This window comes from Phoca vitulina, unplaced genomic scaffold (genome assembly GCF_004348235.1).
Source record: "Phoca vitulina isolate PV1807 unplaced genomic scaffold, GSC_HSeal_1.0 scaffold30, whole genome shotgun sequence".
In the NCBI taxonomy this organism is placed as follows: domain Eukaryota; kingdom Metazoa; phylum Chordata; class Mammalia; order Carnivora; family Phocidae; genus Phoca; species Phoca vitulina.
In genome coordinates, this window is record NW_022589733.1 from 645505 (window position 1) to 665917 (window position 20413).

Sequence of the window (20413 nt, forward strand, 5' to 3'; positions counted from 1 at the left end):
ATATATATATATATATATATATATATATATATATATACTTTTTTTATTTTTTTAATTAAGTAGGTTCCACATACAATGTGGGGCTTGAACTCACAACCCTGAAATCAAAAGTTGCATGCTCTACCGACTGAACCAGCCAGGCACCCCAGAGGCTTTCTAATATATTTTAATGACTGGTAGGGCTATCCAACCTGATAGTTTCTCTTTTTCAGTATTTTCCTGGCTATTTCTAAAATCAGTTTTATTGGGGCACCCGGGTGGCACAGTTGGTTAAGCATCCAACTCTTGGTTTCGGCTCAGGTCATGATCTCAGGGTCCTGAGATCAAACCCCAAGTCGGGCTCCGTGATCAGTGTGGAATATGCTTGAGATTCTCTCTCCCTCTCCCTCTGCCCCTCCTGCTCATGTTCTCTCTCTAAAATAAATAAATAAATCTTTAAAAATAAATAAAATACAATCAGTTTTATTGAGATATAATTCACATCCCATACAATTTACCCATTTAAAACGTACAATTTGGTGGGTTTTAGTACACTCACAGGATTGTGAATCCAGTTTTAGGACATTTTTCTACAAAAGAAACTCTGTACCCATTAACAATTGTTTCCCACTCTCCCCCCATCCCTTTCCATTAATCTATTTATTATCTAAACCATTAATCTATTTATTATCTATAAATTTGCCTATGTGGACATTTTCTATAATTGGAATCATAAAGTATGTGATCTTTTGTGACTGGCTTCTTGCACATAGCACATTTTCAAGAGTCATTCATTTTGTAGCATATATCAATACTTCCTTTCTTTTTACTGTCAAATAATATTATCATCAGTTGATGGATATCAGGACTGTTTCCACTTTTTAGGTATTAGAATAATGCTGCTAATAACATTCATGTATAACTTTTTGTGTCCACTTCTGTGTTCAACTGTCTTGAATTTATACCTAGAGTAGAATTATGGATCATATTATAATTCTATATTTAATCATCTGAGGAACTGGCAGATTGTTTTGAAAGTGTCTGCACCATTTTACACTCCTAATAGCAGCATATGAGGGTTTCAACTTTTCCACTTCTTCACCAATACTTGTTATTTTCTCTTATTATTGCATCTTAGTGGTGTGAAGTAGTATCTCATTATTTTGATCTGCACTTCCCTAATGACTAATAACATTGAACATCTTTTGGTGTACTTACTGGTCATTTGCATACCTTCTTTGGACAAATTCCATTCAAATCCTCTGCCCAATTTTTAAATTGGGTTATTTCTCTTTTTATCATTGAGGAGTAAGAGTTCTTTATATATTAGGGATACAAGTCCCTTAACAGATATGTGATTTGCAAATATTTTTCCCATTCTGTGAGTTGTCTTGATATCATCTGCAGCAAGAAAAAAAAGTTTTAAATTTTGATATAGCCCTATTTATTTATTTACTTATTTATTTATGTCATTTGAGCTTTGGGTGTCATATTTAAGAAAACATTGCCTAACCCAAGGTAACTAAGATTTACTGTTACGCTTTCCTCTAGGAGTTTTATAGTTTTATTAGCTCTTACACTTAGGTTTATGATCTATTTTGAATTAATTTTTTTAAGATTTTAAAAAAATTTATCTTAGAGATATAGAGAGAGAGAGAGTGCATGAGCCAGGGGAGGAGCAGAGGAAGAGGAAGAAGCAGACTCCATGTTGAGCCCAACACGGGGCTTGATCCCACAACCCTGATATCATGACCTGACCCGAAATCAAGACGGATGCTTAACCAACTGAGTCACGCAAGCACCCCATATTTTGAATTAATTTTTATGTATGGCATGAGATAGGGTCCCAACTTCATTCTTTTGCATATCCAGCATGGCATCCCAATACCATTTGTTGGAAAGACTATTCTTTCCCATTTAATTTCCTTAGACCTTCACTAAAAGTCAATTGACAACTTTTCCGTCTATTTTTGCATGTTTATTTTTCCATATGAACCTTAAAATCAGCTTGTCTGACTCAATTATAACAACCTGTTAGGATTTTTATTAAAATTGCATTGATTTTACAAATTAACTTGGGAGGATTAACATCTTTATGATGTTGAATCATCCTATTCAAGAACAAGGGATGCTTTACCATTTGCTTACATCTGCTTTAGTGTTTTTTTTTGTTTTTTTTTTTGCCCCCCGCCCCCCCTGCTTTAGTGTCTTTTAGGAGTGTTTAAAATTTTCCTTGTATAGGTTTTAGGCCATCCTTATTAAATTTATTCCTAAACATTTAACCCTCCATGTTGCTATTGTAAATGGGCTTTTCTCTAACATTATGTTCAGTATAAGCTATTTCTATATATGAAAGATGATTTTTGTATGTTAATTTTAAATCCCGATACTTCACTCAATTCTTTTACTGTACGAGTTAGTTTTATTATTAATTCTCTGGAGTCCAGCTATACGTGATCTGCAAAGAGATATTGTTCTACTTGTTCTTCACCCATTTTTATGCCTCTTACTGATTTCTCTTATCTAATTGCCTTGGCTAATTTACCTCTAACATAATGCTGAATAGTAGTGAAGATAGAGAGGATGCTTGCCTTGTTCCTAATATGAATGGAAATGCCTGTAGCATTTCCCCATTTAAATAAGATACTAGCTTTAATGCTAAGATATATACTTCTTCAAGTTAAAAAAAAGTACTCTTCAAATTCCCTGTGCCTAGAATTTACTTTCCCTGGTTTTCGTATGTCTAGCCCCTTCATCCATTCATAACTTATAAAATATCTCCTCCTCAGAGACGCATTCCCTGGACCACTCAATCAAAAGTAGCCTTCCAGTTAACCTATAGGACAGTATCCTATTTTAATGTCCTACCCAGCACTTATTACCAGCTGCTATTTTCCCTGTATATCCCATATGTGTATTCCTATGCATGTGTCTTCAACCACTACGACAGTACTGAACCTGTCTTGGAAGTAGATTTATTGCTGTATGCCCAAGATACATAGTACCTGGCATATGTTAGGCCCTCAGTAATTGTTTGTAATAAAACTACTACCATTTTGGGTTGACTACTGTTACAACATGTGATTTTATCATAGGAAAAAATAGGAATAAAGCTAGAAACTCAAACAAAATTGAAGTGGGCAATTTTTTAGATAGTCTAAATCAATGAATCAAAAAAAATAACTGGTACTTAAAAAAATTATAATACTAAAATCGAGGTTCCCTTTCTTCCAATTAATATTTTCTAATTAAAATTTCTCCTTAAAATTTGTTACAAAATTTATCAGTAAAGGAGTTAACATTTAAATTGGATAAAGATCAACATAAATGACTTATTGTACCCAGTAAAAACCAAAGACACACTTCAATAGATTTTAGTATTACAATTCATCAGCAAAAAAAAATTTAACTCACAAAAAATTAATTTTAACTTTATATAATGGAAACCATAAAAAAACAGAAAGGTGGTAAACTCTCTCAATTACCTGTAAAACGTGATGATTTCTCTGAGTGTTTTACTTTTAGAAGTTTCCTATTAATAAATACATAACCACAAGGACAAGATTTACATGCAACAGGAACCTGGAGGGGGAAAAAAGGAAAAAAATATATTACTATTTCACTATTTATTAAATTTCTGAAGTGTTTATGTGGTCTCTTCAACTAAGCAATAAGTTACTTGAAGGTAGATTTGCATCAAGATAGTGAATATATCCATCATCCCTAAGTTTCCTCATATACCTTTGTAATTACCCACCTACCTCTCCTTAGTGTCCCCCTCAATATCCCCAAGCAACTACTGATCAGCTTTCTGTCACTACAGATCAGTTTGAATTTTCTAGAGTTTTATGTAAATGGAATCGTAAGTACATGCTCTTTGTTTAGCTTCTTTCATTTAGCATAATTATTTTGAGATTTGTCCATGTTTTTGCATATAACAAGTTCTTTCCTTTTATTGCTGAATATTATTCCATGTGAAGATACATCACACTTCATCTGTACATGTTGACTGTTTTCTAGTTTTAGCTATTACAAATAAAGCTACTATGAACTTTCATGCAGAAGTCTTCGTATATATATATATATATATACACACACACATTCTTTCCTCTTGAATAGCTAAAAGTGGAAATGGCTGGATCATATGGTAGGTTTAACTTTTTGAGAAAACTGCCAAACTATTTCCCAAAGAAATGTCCCTCCACATCCTCATCAATATTTGGTATGTTCTTTTTAACTTTATTCTAGTAGGGTCTCACTATGGTAATATGCATATCCCTAATAACTAATGATGTTGAGCATTTTTCTATAAGCTTATGTGTTGTCTGTAAGTCTACTCTGGTGAAGTGTCTATTCAAATTTTTGCCTATTTTTTAACTGAGTTGTTTGTTTTCTTATTATTAACCTTTAAGAGCCCTTTATATATTCTGGATACAAGTCCTCTAGTACATATATGCTTTGCAAAGGTTATTTGTTTGTGTCTTCTTTCCTTTTTCTAAACAGTGATTTTCAAAGAACAGAAGTTTTAATTTTGCTTAGGTCCAATTTATCATTTTTTTCTTTTATGGGCCATGCTTTTGGTGTTATAACACCAAACAATTGCCTAAGTTCACAAAGATTTTTTTTGTATTTTCTGGAAGTTTCATAGTTTAAAATTTTTCATGTAGGCCTATAATCCATCTTGAAATATTATTTGTATATGGCACAGGTAAGAATTAAAGTTCATTTTTTTTAAAGAATTACTTATTTGAGAGAAAGAAAGAGAGCAAGGGGAAAGGGCAGAGGAAGAGGGAGAGAGAGAGAGAAACCTAAGCAGACTCTACGCTGAGCACAGAGCCCGACGCTGAGCGCAGAGCCTGACATGGGGCTCAATCTCACGACCCTGAGATCATGACCTGAGCCAAAACCAAGAGTCGGATGCTTAACCGACTGTGCCACCCAGGTGCCCCAAGTTCATTTTTTAAGACAGATATCAAAGTAACTTTTCCAACCACAACATGACAAAGTTAGAAACCAACAACAGAAAGGAAAACTAGAAAATTCAAAAAATTTTAGAAATTAAACAACATACTCTGAAATAACCAATGGATTAAAAAAGAAATCATAAGGGGCACATGGGTGGCTCAGTCGTTAAGCGTCTGCCTTCGGCTCAGGTCATGATCCCAGGGTCCTGGGATTGAGCCCCGCATTGGGGTCCCTGCTCGCCGGGAAGCCTGCTTCTCCCTCTTCCACTCCCCCTGCTCGTATTCCCTCACTCACTGTCTCTCTCCTGTCAAATAAATAAATAAAATCTTAAAAAAAAAAAAAAAAAATCATAAGGAAAATTAGAAAATACTTAGAGATGAATGAAAACAAAAATACAACCTACCAAAACTCATAGGACACAGTGAAAGCAATGCTAAGGAGGAAAGTTATAGACCTGTAAAAGCTTACATTAAGAAAGATCTCAAATCAACAATCTAACTTTATAACTTAAAGAACTAGGGGGCGCCTGGGTGGCTCAGTTGGTTGAGCGACTGCCTTCAGCTCAGGTCATGATCCTGGAGTACCGGGATCGAGTCCCACATCGGGCTCCCTGCTCAGCAGGGAGTCTGCTTCTCCCTCTGACCCTCCCCCCTCTCATGTGCTCTCTCTCTCTCTCTCTCCTTCTCTCTCTCAAATAAATAAATAAAATCTTAAAAAAAAAAAAAAGAACTAGAAAAAGAAGAGCAAACTAAACCCACACCAACATAAAGAGGGAAATAATAAAGATTAGAGATAAAATAGAGAAAAGAGAACCAATAAAGAAAATCAATGAAACGAAAGTTGGTTTCTTTAAAAAAGATGAACAAAATTGGGGCGCCTGGGTGGCTCAGTCGGTTAAGTGTCTGCCTTTAGCTCAGGTTGTGATCCTGGGGTCCTGGGATGGAGCCCCGCATTGGGCTCCCTGCTCGCCGGGAAGCCTGCCTCTCCCTCTCCCACTCCCCATGCTTGTGTTCCCTCTCTCGCTGTGTCTCTCTGTCAAATAAATAAATAAAATTTAAAAAATTAAAAAAGGGGCGCCTGGGTGGCTCAGTCGTTAAGCGTCTGCCTTCGGCTCAGGTCATGGTCCCAGGGTCCTGGGATCGAGCCCCGCATCGGGCTCCCTGCTCAGCGGGGAGCCTGCTTCTCCCACTCCCACTCCCCCTGCTTGTGTTCCCTCTCTCACTGTGTCTCTGTCAAATAAATAAAATCTTTAAAAAAATAAAAATAAAACAAAATTAAAAATTAAAAAAAAAAAAAGATGAACAAAATTGACAAGCCTTGGGCGCCTGGGTGGCTCAGTCAGTTAAGCGTCTGCCTTCGGCTCAGGTCACGATCCCAGGGTCCTGGGATCAAGTCTCGCATCTGGCTCCCTGCTCCGCAAGGAGCCTGCTTCTCCCTCTGCCTCTCTCTCTGTCTCTCATGAATAAATAAATAAATAAAAATTTAAAAAAATTGACAAGCCTTTTGCTAGAGACAAAAAAAAAGAGAGAAGACTTAATTACAGACATACCTTATTTTATTACTTTGCTTTATTGTGCTTCACAGATACTCTGGGTTTTACATATTGAAGGTTAGTGGCAACCCTGCATGGAGGAAGTCTATCAGCACCATTTTTCCTTTTTGTTGTTGTTGTTGTTGTTATGATACAATTTTTTTTATTATTATGTTATGTTGGTCACCATACAGTATATCATTAGTTTTTGATGTAGTATTCCATGATTCCTTGTTTGTGTATAACACCCAGTGCTCCATATAATACATAATACGTGCCCTCCTTAATACCCATCACCAGGCTAACCCATCCCCCCAACCTCCTCCCCTCTAAAACCCTCAGTTTGTTTCTCAGAGTCCATAGTCTCTCATGGTTCGTCTCCCCCTCCGATTTCCCCCCCCTTCATATTTCCCTTCCTTCTCCTAAGTCCTCCATGCTATTCCTTAGGTTCCACAAATAAGTGAAACCATATGATAACTGACTTTCTCTGCTTGACTTATTTCACTTAGCATAATCTCCTCCATTCCCATCTATGTTGATGCAAAAGTTAGGTATTCATCCTTTCTGATGGCTGAGTAATATTCCATTGTATATATGGATATACATCTTCTTTATCCATTCATCTGTTGAAGGGCATCTCAGCTCTTTCCACAGTTTGGCTATTGCGGACATCGCTGCTATGAACATTGGGGTGCATATGGCCCTTCTTTTCACTACATCTGTGTCTTTGGGGTAAATACCCAGTAGTCAGCACCATTTTTCCAATAGCATTTGCTCACTTCGTGTCTTTGTCATATTGTGTTAATTTTTGAAATATTTCAAACTTTTTCATTATTATCTTTGTCATGGTGATCTGTGATCAGTGATCTTTGATGTTACCATTTTAATTGTTTTGGAGTGCCATGAAACCATACCCATACAAGACAGCAAACTTAATAAATGTGTGTGTTCTGAATGCTCTACCAATTGGCCATTCCCCTATCTATCTCCCTCTCCTCAGGCCTCTCTGTACCCTAAGACACAGCAATATTGAAATTAGGCCACTTAATAACCCTACAATGGCCTTTAAGTATTCAAGTTAAAGGAAAAGGCACACATCTCTCATTTTAAATCCAAAGCTAGAAATGATTAAGCTCAGTACAAAAGGCATGTCAAAAGCCAAGGAAGGCCGAAAGTTAGGCCTCTTGAGCCAAACATAAATGCAAAGGAAAATTTCTTGAAAGAAATGGTGCTACTCCAGTGAACACACGAATGATAAGAAAGTGAAACAGCCTTATAGTTGATATGCAGAAAGTTTTAGTGGTCTGGATAAAAAAAGATCAAACAAGCCACAACATTCCCTTAAGCCAAAGCCTAATTCAGAGCAAGGCCTGAACTCCATTCAATTCTATGAAGGCTGAGACAGAAAGCAAATTAGTGGTTGCTAGGGGCTGGAAGGAGGGTGGCACTGAGAGTGACTGCTTATTGGAAACAAGGTCTCACTTCAGAGTGATAAAAATGTTCTGGAATTAGATAGTTGTGATGGTTGTAATATATATTAATATATTAATAAATTAATAAATATATTTATTTATTTATTATTATTATTATTATTAATTATAATAAATTAATAAATATATTAATAAATATATTAATGCCACTGAAATAGACCCTTTAACATGGTTTAAATGGTGAATTTTATTTTTACCACAATGAAAAAAAATCAATTGTATTTCTATACATAAAGAACATTGATAAAACGAAAAACAATTCCACTCACAATAGCACCCAAAAAATTGAATTCATAGGGATAAATTTACAAAATCTGTACAAAATCTGTACAATGAAAACTACACACACTGCTGAGTGAAATATTTAGAGGAGGCAGTAAATTTCTCTTAACTAAGGGAGGGAAAGTAAAATGAGGTAATTATTTTGAAAAGATAGACACTGCATTATGGCATAAAAGATGTCTTACAGATGGTTTTAATTGAAGGAGTTTCAAATGAATTCTACTTTTTCTAGTTAATAACAACCAAATTTTATAGACCAAGTAAACAGTTAAAAAATTTTCAAGGGGGGGGGGTGCCTGGGTGGCTCAGTCGGTTAAGCGTCTGCCTTCAGCTCAGGTCATGATCCCCGGGGTCCTGGGATCGAGCCCCACATCAGGCTCCCTGCTCGGCGGGAAGCCTGCTTCTCCCTCTGCCACTCCCCCTGCTGTGTTCCTGCTCTTGCTATCTCTGTCTCTGTCAAATAAATAAATAAAATCTTTAAAACAAATTTTTTTTTCAAGGGATTATGACATGTTAGTAAAGGGTTAACAAAAGTCCTTCCTGAGGAAAAAAAGACCTTTGGTTAAGTCTAGCACTCTGACCCTGGCAGCCTAATCAAATAATATTATTAGACAATATTGCTTATGGTAAAAATGGCCCGTAATTGGCATCTGGACTGGAAGGCATGAGGTGAGAAGCCACAGTTTTAGGCTTCCCTAAGTACAAAAAATATAATCATGCCATTCCCTGCAAAACCTTGGAAGCAAAGGCCTTACTCCTGGGCTAAGAAACATGAAATTTCTAAGCCATGGTTAAGTCTTGCAACCACTCCACCGTTTTGTTTTCACATCTGAGCTGTCATCTGGGGAGGCAGAGAAGGCCCCTAGTATGCTGTGAGGATCCTTACTGACCACAATTCTGATGCTGTTCTGATTACATGCAGTGTTTGTATCTGGGCCCAGGGTAGGCCTGAATGGCTAGCTGAACCCTAGACCACTGGTGGTCACAAAGCCATTGAATGACCTCACGAAATTAGTTTATAAAGCTGATATTAAAAATTCAAGAAACCACACACAGGTAGGAAAGGCAAACTCACCTTTTTAAAAACTTAGACAAATACATACCATTTTAAGAGGGGAGTGCTTAGAAAAGTAGGGCTTTTCAGCGATGTTCCATCAAAAATTTAGAACAAAGTAATGATTATTTGGGTTATATAAAGTATTAAAAGACGTATTAAGATCACCAATTTATTGACATCTAAAAGGAAAATGTCATAATCGCTGCGGCCCTTTTTGTCACAGTATACATCTGATGGGAACAAAGCAGCCCTGCGTGGCAGGAGCGGCTTTCGCAGCCAGGAGCCAGGAGCCTGGACTCGGAGTCGGGCACATTGGGCATTCTCGTCGGGGCAGAAGGGGGCTGAAGGGGCCGTGCTCGTCCACTTAGGTCACTGCCCCCACACTCCCGCCGCTGTCACCCAGAGCCGGCCGGGCGACTCTCGGAGGCTTCGGACAGGGCGCCCCGACCGCTCCAGACAAACCCACGCCTCCCTCCAGCGCCACGGGCCGCAGGACACACACAGTCGCCCGGCTAACGCCGCCAGGTGGGCACCGGCCGGACTGCGACCCCGGGAGTCTCCCTGGCATCCCCTCGGCTCAGCCCGGCCTCCCACCGGACTCCCACCGTGGCCACCGAGCCCAAGGGCCAGACCACCCGGCGAGGCGGCCTCTCCACAGCCAACGGCCGCCGGCAACGGCCGCCCGTCCGCCCGCCCGCGCACCCGGCCCGCCGGCGCCCGGCGCCCACCTGTTGGTCGCACTCGGGGCACGATTTGGTGGCCATCTTCACTTTCTTGGCTCGAGTTGCAGACATGCTCACCTACAGCAGCAGCAACAGCGGCGGCGGCAGCTCCGGCTCCTCCCCTCGTACCTCGGCGGCCCAGCCTCCATCCGCCGGGCCGGCGCTGGTCAGACGGAGGCTTAATCCGGAGCCTGCGTGCCGGAGACGGGGAGGGGCAGGGCGTGCGCCCGCAGCGACCACGGGCCTCTCGCGCCGGAGCGCGCTCCCACCCGCACCAAGCGGGTCCTCGGGCACGTCCCGACTCTCACGAGAGGAGACCGTCTGAATCGTCCAGCGGCACAATAGCCACGCCTTCTCTCGGCCCTGTGGACTGCGTGGGGGCGTGGTTTGGGCGGGACTCGGCAGTAACGGGCGTCGGGTTTGGCCAACGAATGCACAGATAGGGCGGGACGTGGTGCTGGGCACGCCCTCTCCCCGGGAGGAAGGAGAACGTGAGTGAAAGAGGCGAAAGGGAAAGAGCTTACGCAGGTCCTGGTATTTAATACACTTTTTTAAAAATGTCTGCAACCGTAGGGCGCTTGGGTGGCTCAGTTGGTTAAGCGACTGCCTTCGGCTCAGGTCATGATCCTGGAGTCCCGGCATCGAGGCCCGCATCGGACTCCCTGCTCGGTGGGGAGTCTGCTTCTCCCTCTGACCTTACCCCCTCTCGTGCACTCTCTCACTCTCTCTCAAATAAATAAATAAAATCTTTAAAAAAATAAATAAGAATAAAGATGTCTGCAACTGTAATCATTGAGGGACTGTAACAGACATCTGATTAAGGGTGTGGGCCTAAGGTCGAGTATTGAAAATTCATTCATTTATTTAATTAATAATTGTCTAAGGCCCACTGTCAGGCAAATTTGAATTAAATGCAGTCTGCTCTCGAAGAGCACACTTTAGGTATTTAGACCAGTGCTACTTACTGTCCACGATGAAGGACCAGTTTTCTTTTAATCCATCGGTCACTCATACTTAACTAAATTAAGATTAAAAATAAATTACACGTAGATTAAAGTGGAAAAAATTGTACAAAACGCTATTTCATTTTTTAAATGTGAAATTCAACAGACGTAAAATTACATTTCAATAAACAATCAGAACAGAGAGAAAGTAATTTAAGAAATTGTACACTTTGCTTGGAGAAAAACTACCAATTAGCATTTATTACAGCGAATGGATATTACACTAAATTTTTGTTCTACAATTGTAACTAAAGCAAAGATATGAGTGAAATTCTATTCTCTTATTAAATGCCTGTAAGCACACTTTGAATGAATACATTGAATATAAATATTTAAAGCTTTCAGTGTGACAAATGATATTGTTTCTTGTTTGGTCATTTATCTAAAGTAGGTTGGATTGATAAAAGCTCTACTTAACAGGAAAATTTATGTCTAAACTAGTTCTAAGTTCTCATGGTAGGAAAACTATCTCATGGAGGTATGTTAATGGAAATGGAAGAATAGATTTTAAAGCAACTTCAGTAAATTTACGGTTCATTCTTGACCTTTACCCAAAATGAACTGATGATGTATTTTCAAAATTCATATTCAAACCTCATAAGTGGCTAGGTCCAACAGTTTATCCCATACAGTAATAATTAAAATTTTAAATATCTTTCAATAAAAGAAATGGGTTCTAGATCATTATTTTCCTATTCAGCAATCTTCTTTTGAGGGAAAGTACAATTCGAACTGTTCTATCATATTTGTAAAATATTTAATTATATTTTTCACAGGAGTGCAATGTGAAGTCTTATTGATGTTTTTAAAATATGAAAATAACAACATGTAAAATCTCTGTTCCTCCAATTTTTCTAAGTTAAATTTTTGTTCTTCCATATGTTGCATTCCTTCCTTCCATTAAAATAGTAAGATCCAAATATCACCCACCAAATACTAGCAAACTAAATTCAGCACGTATTAAAAGATTTATAGATCAAAAAAAAAAAAAAAAAAACCCATGCTGTTCTAATATGATAACATGTTTCCAAAAAAAAAGAAAAAGTTTATACATCATGACCAAGTGAGATTTATTCCCAGAGTGCAAGGATGGTTCTACATACAAAAATGTAATAAACTATAGGAGTAGTAGTTTTCTAACATCTTCCCCTCAAAAAACCCTGATTTTGACAACACTGGTGAATGAGAGTATCCGTTGTGGGAGTCCGACAGTCCAGTGGAGAAGTTCTAGCACATCCTTGAAGAAAGAAAAAAAAAATCCGAGATTGGATTTGAAGAAATCCATTGCATTGAAGAAAGTAAGAGGAATAGTTTTACGTTATCTGTGTCTCCGTTCCCACAGGGTGGCACAGCTTAGTACCAAGAGGAGCATGTTGGCCTGCAATTTCTCCCACAGCAGAAAGTGAGAGCGTGTGAGTGAGTGCCCAGCTTCCCCAGCTATGTGAGACACTGCCAAAGAGGCCCACCTTTTTCTTACCCCATCTGGAATACTGAGGTAAGCTGCACACCTGAGGGTGAGGAGAGAATAGGAGCATAGCAGGCAGGACTTAGAATGCATCACAGAGACGTGGAACGTACTTAACTGCTTTATGGACTTCATTACAAAGGCCACCACAAACCACTCTAGAGGTCTTGCCTGCAGATTCCCCCAACTAGCCCACAGGCATCCCTAATGCTCTCTACATCTCATCCACATAACCTGCCCCTCCCCCCACACACACACCTTGTGGTCAGTTCCCTGTGTGTGCCCGTGAGAGTGGCAAGTGCAAGCATTGGCAGAGGGTTCATGGACACACACGGAAAACTGGCCCAATGCTGCAAGATTGTGAAAAAGCAAACAAACTTGAACATTTACCACTATCCTGGGGAAAGTAAAGCTGAAGCTGTCAGTTAGCAGTAGGTCTAGCTTTGCAAAAAGAAGGCATATAATCTTAAGAATCACACACACACACACTCACACACACATAAAGGGAACAAGAAGTGTGGAGCAGGCATACCCATAGGAAATCTCAGAATCCCTAGACAGGCTGACAGAAATTATTTCTCTCCCAAAGCCAAACAGTAAAGACTAGAGGACGTTGCCATTTCTTCAAATGCCAAGACAGTAATCCAACACTTCAAGGAACATGAAAAATCAAGGAAATATGAAACCACCAAAAGAACACAATAATTTTTCAGTAACTAATCCAAAAGAAATGGAGATCTATGATTTGAATAAGACAAAATTCAAAATAGTTGCTTTAAGGAAGCTCAGTAACCTACAGAGAAACAAAGAAAAACAATTCAATAAATTCAGAAAAACAACACGTGAACAAAATGGGACGTTTAACAGAGAGACAGAAATCACAAAAAAAGAACTAAACAGAAATTCTGGAGCTGAAGAACACAATGAATGAAATGAAAATTGCAATAACGAACATCAACAACTGACTTGATAAAAAAAAGAATCTCAACTCAAAGACAAATCACTTAAAATTATGTATTCAGAGATCAAAAACAACACAAAGAATGAAAAAGAGTGAAGAAAGACTACATGGATTATGAAATATCATCAACTGAAACAATTTCTGCATTTTTGGGAATACCAGAAGGAAAAGAGAGCAAGAAAGGGGCAGAAAACTTATTTAAAGGAATAATGACTGAGGGGACGCCTGGGTGGCTCAATTAAGTGGCTGCCTTGGGCTCAGGTCATGATCCCAGGGTCCTGGAATCGAGGTCCGCATCCGGCTCCCTGCTCAGTGGGGAGCCTGCTTCTCCCTCTGCCTGCCGCTCCGCCTGCTTGTGCACTCTCCCTCTGACAAATAAATAAGTAAAAATCTTTTAAAAAAAAAGAAAGAAAGAACGCCTGAGAACATCCCGTATCTGGAAAGAGATATAGGCAGCCAAGTTTATGAAGCTCATCAGTCCCCAAACAGATTCAACCCAAAGATATCTTCTACAAATACATAATAAAACAGTCTCAAATCAAAGAGAAAATATTAAAAGAAAAAAAAATCTCACTTACAAGGTAAACTCCATAAGGCTATTGGTGTCATTCTCAGCACAAACCTTGCAGGCCAGGACAGAGTAAGATGAAAAATCAAAGTGCTGCAAGAAAAAAACCAAAATACTTTACTCAGGAAAGCTGTCGTTCAGAAGTGAAGGAGAGATAAAGAATTTCCCTGACAAAAAAGTCTGAGGAAGTTAATCATCACTAGATCTGCCATAAAGGAGTTCCTCAAGCTGAAATGAAAGGATGCTAACTACTGACATGAAAACCTATGAAAAAATAAAACATATTGGTAAAGGTAAGAATACAGTAAATTACAGAATACTCATACTGTAGTGTTGTATAAATCACTTAACTCTAATGCAAAGGTTAAAAGACAAAGCATTAAATAACTATTGCTACAATAGTTTGTCAACAGATACACAATATAAAAAACAGATGTGACATCAAAAACAAAATAGAGGGAGTAAAAGGGTAGTTTTTGTATGCAATCGAAGTTATCAGCTTAGAATACACTGTTACAACTATAAGATGTTTATGTAAGCCTCATGTGAATATTATTCAGTTATGAGAAAAAAGGAAATCCTGCTATGTGTGATGATATGCATGAGGCTAGAAAACGTAATGCTTGGTGAAATAAGCCAGACAGGTAAACACAAATACTGTATGATCTCACTTATATGTGGAATCTAAAAAACAAAACAAAACCATAGAAAGGTCTAACTCATAGAAACAGAGAGTAGAATGGCAGTTACCAGGGCTGGGGAATAGGGAAAGTGGGAAGATGCTGGTCAAAGTGTACAAGCTTTCGGGCGCCTGGGTGGCTCAGTTGGTTAAGCAACTGCCTTCGGCTCAGGTCATGATCCTGGAGTCCCGGGATCGAGTCCCGCATCGGGCTCCCTGCTCGGCAGGGAGTCTGCTTCTCCCTCTGACCCTCCTCCCTCTCATGCTCTCTGTCTCTCATTCTCTCTCTCTCAAATAAATAAATAAAATCTTTAAAAAAAAAAAGTGTACAAGCTTTCAGTTGTAGGATGAATAACTTTTGTGGATCTGATGTACATACATCATGATGAGTATAGTTAATAATCCTGTCTTGTATACTTGAAATTTGCTAAGAGAGTAAGCATTCTCACCTCTAAAACAAAAGGTAATATAACTATGTAACATGATGTATATGTTATTTAATCTGAGTGTGGTAATCATTTCACAAAGTATATGTATATCAAATCAACACATTATACATGGTAAATATATACAATTTGAGTTGTCAATTATATCTCAATAAAGCTGGGAAAATGGAATGTACCAGATTAATAGAAAGAAGGGGGGAAACCACATGACCATTTTGATTGAGGCAGAAAAAGCATGTTAACAAAAATCAGCACCCTTTCATGATAAAAACACAACAGCAAGTGTTGGTGTGGATGGGAGAAATTGGAACTCTTGTGCATTGCAGCTGGGAATGTAAAATGGTGCAGCTGCTGTGGAAAGCAGTATAGAGCTTCCTTAAAACCTTCAACATAGCATTACCATCTGATGCAACAATTTCATATCTGGGTATGGACACAAAAGAATTTGAAGAACAGACTCAGATTTTTTTTTTATATGGGGATTTTTACTCTTTTTCTTCCAACTTTTTATACTAAGTGACTTTATTTTTTTTCTTCAAATTTTTATTCAAATTCTAGTTAGTTAACATACATTGCAGTATTGGTTTCAGGAGTAGAATTCAGTGATTCATCACTTGCATACAATTCCCAGTGCCTAACATGACAAGTGCCCTCCATCACCCATCTAGCCCATCCCCTTCAATCAACCCTCAGTTTGTTCTCTATCTTTAAGAGTCCTTTATGGTTTGTTTCTCCTCTCTCTCTTTTTTCCCCTTCCCATATGTTCATCCTTATTGTTTCTTAAATTCCACATATGAGTGAACTCATATGATGTTTGTCTTTCTCTGACTGACTTATTTTGCTTAGCATAATACACTTTAGCTCTATGCATGTCCTTGTAAATGACAAGAGTTTATTCTTTTTTTTTTTTTAAGATTTTATTTATTTATTTGACAGAGAGAGAGAGCACAAGCAGGCAGAGTGGCAGGCAGAGGGAGAGGGAGAAGCAGGCTCCCCGCCGAGCAGGGAGCTGGACGTGGGGCTCGATCCCAGGACCCCAGGATCATGACCCGAGCCTAAGGCAGCCGCTTAACCGACTGAGCCACCCAGGCGCCCCAAGAGTTTATTCTTTTTGATGGCTGAGTAATATTCCATTGTGTATATATACCACATCTTCTTTATCCATTCATCGGTCCACAGACATTTGGGCTTTTTCCATAGTTTGGTATTGTTGATAATGCTGCTATGAACATCGGGGTGCATGTACCCCTTTGAATCTGTATATTTTTTTCCTTTGGGTAAATACCTAGTAGTGCAATTGCTGGATTGTAAGGTAGTTCTATTTTTGACTTTTTGAGGAACCTCTGTACTGTCAAACAGATATTTTTATACCAATTTCCATAGCACCATTTGTCACAATAGTCAAAAGGTGGAAACAATCCAAATATACATTCATGAAAGGGTGGCTAAGCAAAATGTGATATATATAGATAATAGAATATTATTCAGCATGGCTGAATCTTTTTATGAAAAAGGAATGAAATTTTGATATATGCTACAGCAGGATGGATCTTAAAAACCAGGCTTAGTGAAATAAGACAGACACAAAAGGACAAATATTGTGTAATTCCACTTGTATGAGGTACCTAGATTAGCCAAATTTATAGACACAGAAAGCAAATAGTAGTTACCAGGGTCTCAGGGGAGGAAAGAGGGGAAATTTTTTGTGGATTTTTTCCAGTTTTATTAAAATGTACTTGACATATAACATTGTATAAGTTTAAGGTGTACAACATAATGATTTGCTATATGTATACATTGTGAAATGATTACCACAATAAGTTTAATTAGTATCTATCACCCCACATACTTACATTTTTTTCTTGTGATGAAAACTTTTAAAATCTACTTTCTTAAGAACTTTCAAATATATGATACAATGTTGTTAACTGTAGTCAACATGCTATATATTACATCTCCAGAACTTACTTATCTTACAACTTCAAGTTTGTACCTTTTGATCTCCTTCACTCATTTCTCTCCTCCCGTACCCCCCCGCCATTGGTAATCACCAGTTAATTCTTTGTTTTTATAAGTTTATTTGTTTGTTTGTTTAAGATTCCACATATATGTGAGATCATACGGTATGTTTTCCTCTGGCCATATGACCTTCTCACCCTACTTGGGCTTTGACATCTCGCCCTGACTCATACTACCTCCATCCCCATTGCATGTGTGTTTCTCACCCTGCTCAGGGTCTTAACACCCCATACCAGCTGCTGCTGCTATCACCCCAACACACACAGTTGCTCTCCTTACCCTTCTTAAACCTGAACCCTGTGCTGGCTCCTGCCACCTCACCTTATGGATGCCCTCTTTACCCAGCTGGATCTGCAGCACTCCACACTGCGTTACCATAGTTGCCCTCTTCATCCCGCTTGAGACCCAATAGCCCATGGACCTTCCTATTATTGCCCCAACCCCACGTATGGATACATTCTTTATTCTTCTTAGACTTCAACACCTTGCACTGGGCCTTCAGCACAACTGCTCCCACCCCCATTTGCATACTCTGACATTCTACCTCATGCTGCAAGGATGTCTTCCTACCCTTATTTGTGCAACCTCTCACCAGGCTGTTCCACAACCCACACGGACTTAGCTTGCTTGGACTCACCTAATGGTTTTGGACTGAACTGTTCAAGAAGAAAGAAAGGAAGAAAGGACAGAAGGAAGGCAGGAAGGATTGAAGGATGGAAGGAAGAAGGGAAGGTAAGAAGAATGGAAAGAAAGAAGGGAAGAGTTACTTTCTGTTATAGCTAACATTGATTTTTTAGTTACAGGATTTAGAGAGTACAATTTCTTTTTTTTAAATAGAGCAATTTTAGGTTCACAGAAAAATTAAGCAGAAGGTACACAGATTTCCCACACATATTCTGCCCGCACATACACAGAGCCTTCCCCACTGTCAAAATCTGGCAACAGAATAATATATTTATTATAATCAGTGAGCACACATTGACACATCATTGTCACCCAAAGTTCCTAGCTTATATTATGGTTCATTCCTGGTACTGTACATTCTATGGACTGGAATAATATGTAATGATTTATATCCACCATTATAGTATCACACAGCATAGTTTCACTGCCCTAAAAATCATTCATGTTCCATTCTTCCCTCCTCACCCTTAACCCTCAGCACCCACTGATGTTTTTACTGTCTCCTTAGTTTTGCCTTTTCCAGAAGGTCATGTAGTTGTAATCATACAGTGTGTAGATTTCTCAGATTGGCTTCTTTCACTAAGTAATATGCATTAAAGTTTGTGTTAAAGTTTTCTCTGTGTCTTTTCAGGGCTTGATAGCTCATTTCTTTTTAGTGCTAGATAATATTCCATCATCTGGATGGATGGAATATTCCATCATCTGAATAAACCACAGTTTATTCACCATTCACCCATTGAAGGACATCTTACCTGCTTCCAAGTTTTGGCAATTATGAATTAAGCTGATATAGACATCCACATACAGGTTTTTGTATGGACATAAATTCTTAAGTCACTTGGATAAATGTTAATGGCATAATTAATGGATCGTGTGTTTAGTTTTGTAAGAAACTGCCAAACTGGGGTGCCTGGGTGGCTCAGTTAGATAAGCACCTGCCTTTGGCTCAGGTCATGATCCTAGGGTCCTGGGATCAAGCCCCACATCAGGCTCCCTGCTCAGTGAGGAATCTGCTTCTCCCTCTCCCTCTGCCCCCCCACTTGTATGCTTGCTCTCTCTCCCTCTCTCCCTCTTTCTCAAATAAATAAATAAAATCTCTTAAAAAAAAAAAGAAACTGCCAAATTGCTTTCCAAAGTGACTGTACCATTTTGCAGTCCCACCAGCAATGAATAAGAGTTCCTGTTGCTGTACATTCTCACCAGCATTTGGTGTTATCAGTGTTATGGAAATTAGCTATTCTAACAGATGTATAGTAGAATTTCATTGGTTTAATTTGCATTTCCCTAATGATATATGATGTGGCTTTAGGCTTCATTTGTTGTTCTTTTTCTAGATCCTTTAGGTGTAAGGTTAAGTTGTTTGAGAGTTTTCTTGCTTCTTAACATAAGCCTATATTGCTATATACTTCCCTCTTAGAACTGCTTTTGTTGCATCCCAGGGGTTTGGACCATTGTGTTTTCATTTTCATTTGTTTCCCTGTTTGTTTGTTTTTTTCATTTCTTCTTTGATTTCCTGGTTGACCCACTCATTGTTTAGTAGCATGTTGTTTAACCTCCATGTATTTGTGGTCTTTCTAAATTTTTTCTTGTGGCTGACTTCAAGTTTCATAGTGTTGTGGTCAGAAAAGATACATGGTATGATCTCAATCTTTTCATATTTGTTGAGGCCTGATTTGTGACCTAATATGGGATCGATTCTGGAGAATGTTCCATATGCACTTGAAAAGAATGTATATTCTGCTGTTTTAGGATGAAATGTTTTGAATATATCTGTTAAGTCCATCTGGTCCAGTGTGTCATTCAAAGCCATTGTTTTCTTGTTGGTTTTCTGTTTGGATGATCTGTCCATTGATGTAGTGGGGTGTTAAAGTCCCCTACTATTATTGTATTATCACCAATCAGTTCCTTTATGTTTGTTATAATTGTTTTATATATTTGGGTGCTCCCATGTTGGGTGCATAAATATTTACAATTGTTAGATCTTCTTGTCAGATTGTCCCCTTTATTATCATCTCGTTACAATCTTTGTTTTAAAGTCCAGTTTGTCCGATATAAGTATTGCTACTCTGGCTTTCTTTTGACATCCATTTGCATGATTAATGTTTCTCCATTTCCTCACTTTCAATCTGCAGGTGTCTTTAGGTCTAAAATGAGTCTCTTTTAGGCAGCATATAGATGGGTCTTGTTTTTTTTAATCCATTCTGACACCGTATGTCTTTTGAATGGAGAGTTTAGCCCATTTACATTCAAAGTAATTACTGATAAATATGTATTTAGTGCCATTTTATTACTTGTTTTGTCATTGTTTCTGGAGATTTTCTTTTTTTTTTTTTTTTTAAGATTTTATTTATTTGCGAGAGAGACAATGAGAGACAGAGAGCATGAGAGGGAGGAGGGTCAGAGGGAGAAGCAGACTCCCTGCTGAGCAGGGAGCCTGATGTGGGACTCGATCCCGGGACTCCAGGATCATGTCCTGAGCCGAAGGCAGTCGCTTAACCAACTGAGCCACCCAGGCGCCCCTGTTTCTGGAGATTTTCTCTGATCCTTTCTTGTCTTTATCA

The 20413-nt window shown here is 38.7% G+C and overlaps 1 long non-coding RNA gene across 1 annotated transcript in view; it reads right to left on the reverse strand.

Annotated features, from left to right (window-relative positions):
- Positions 1 to 10375, reverse strand: part of LOC116644538 — a 25734-nt gene extending 15359 nt beyond the window's left edge. Inside the window, exons 1-2 of the long non-coding RNA XR_004301776.1 lie at positions 10033 to 10375; positions 3465 to 3561 (exon numbers count right to left, since the gene is read on the reverse strand). This is a non-coding gene — a long non-coding RNA (uncharacterized LOC116644538). The remainder of the gene's footprint in view (positions 1 to 3464; positions 3562 to 10032) is intronic.
- Positions 10376 to 20413: the final 10038 nt, after the last annotated feature.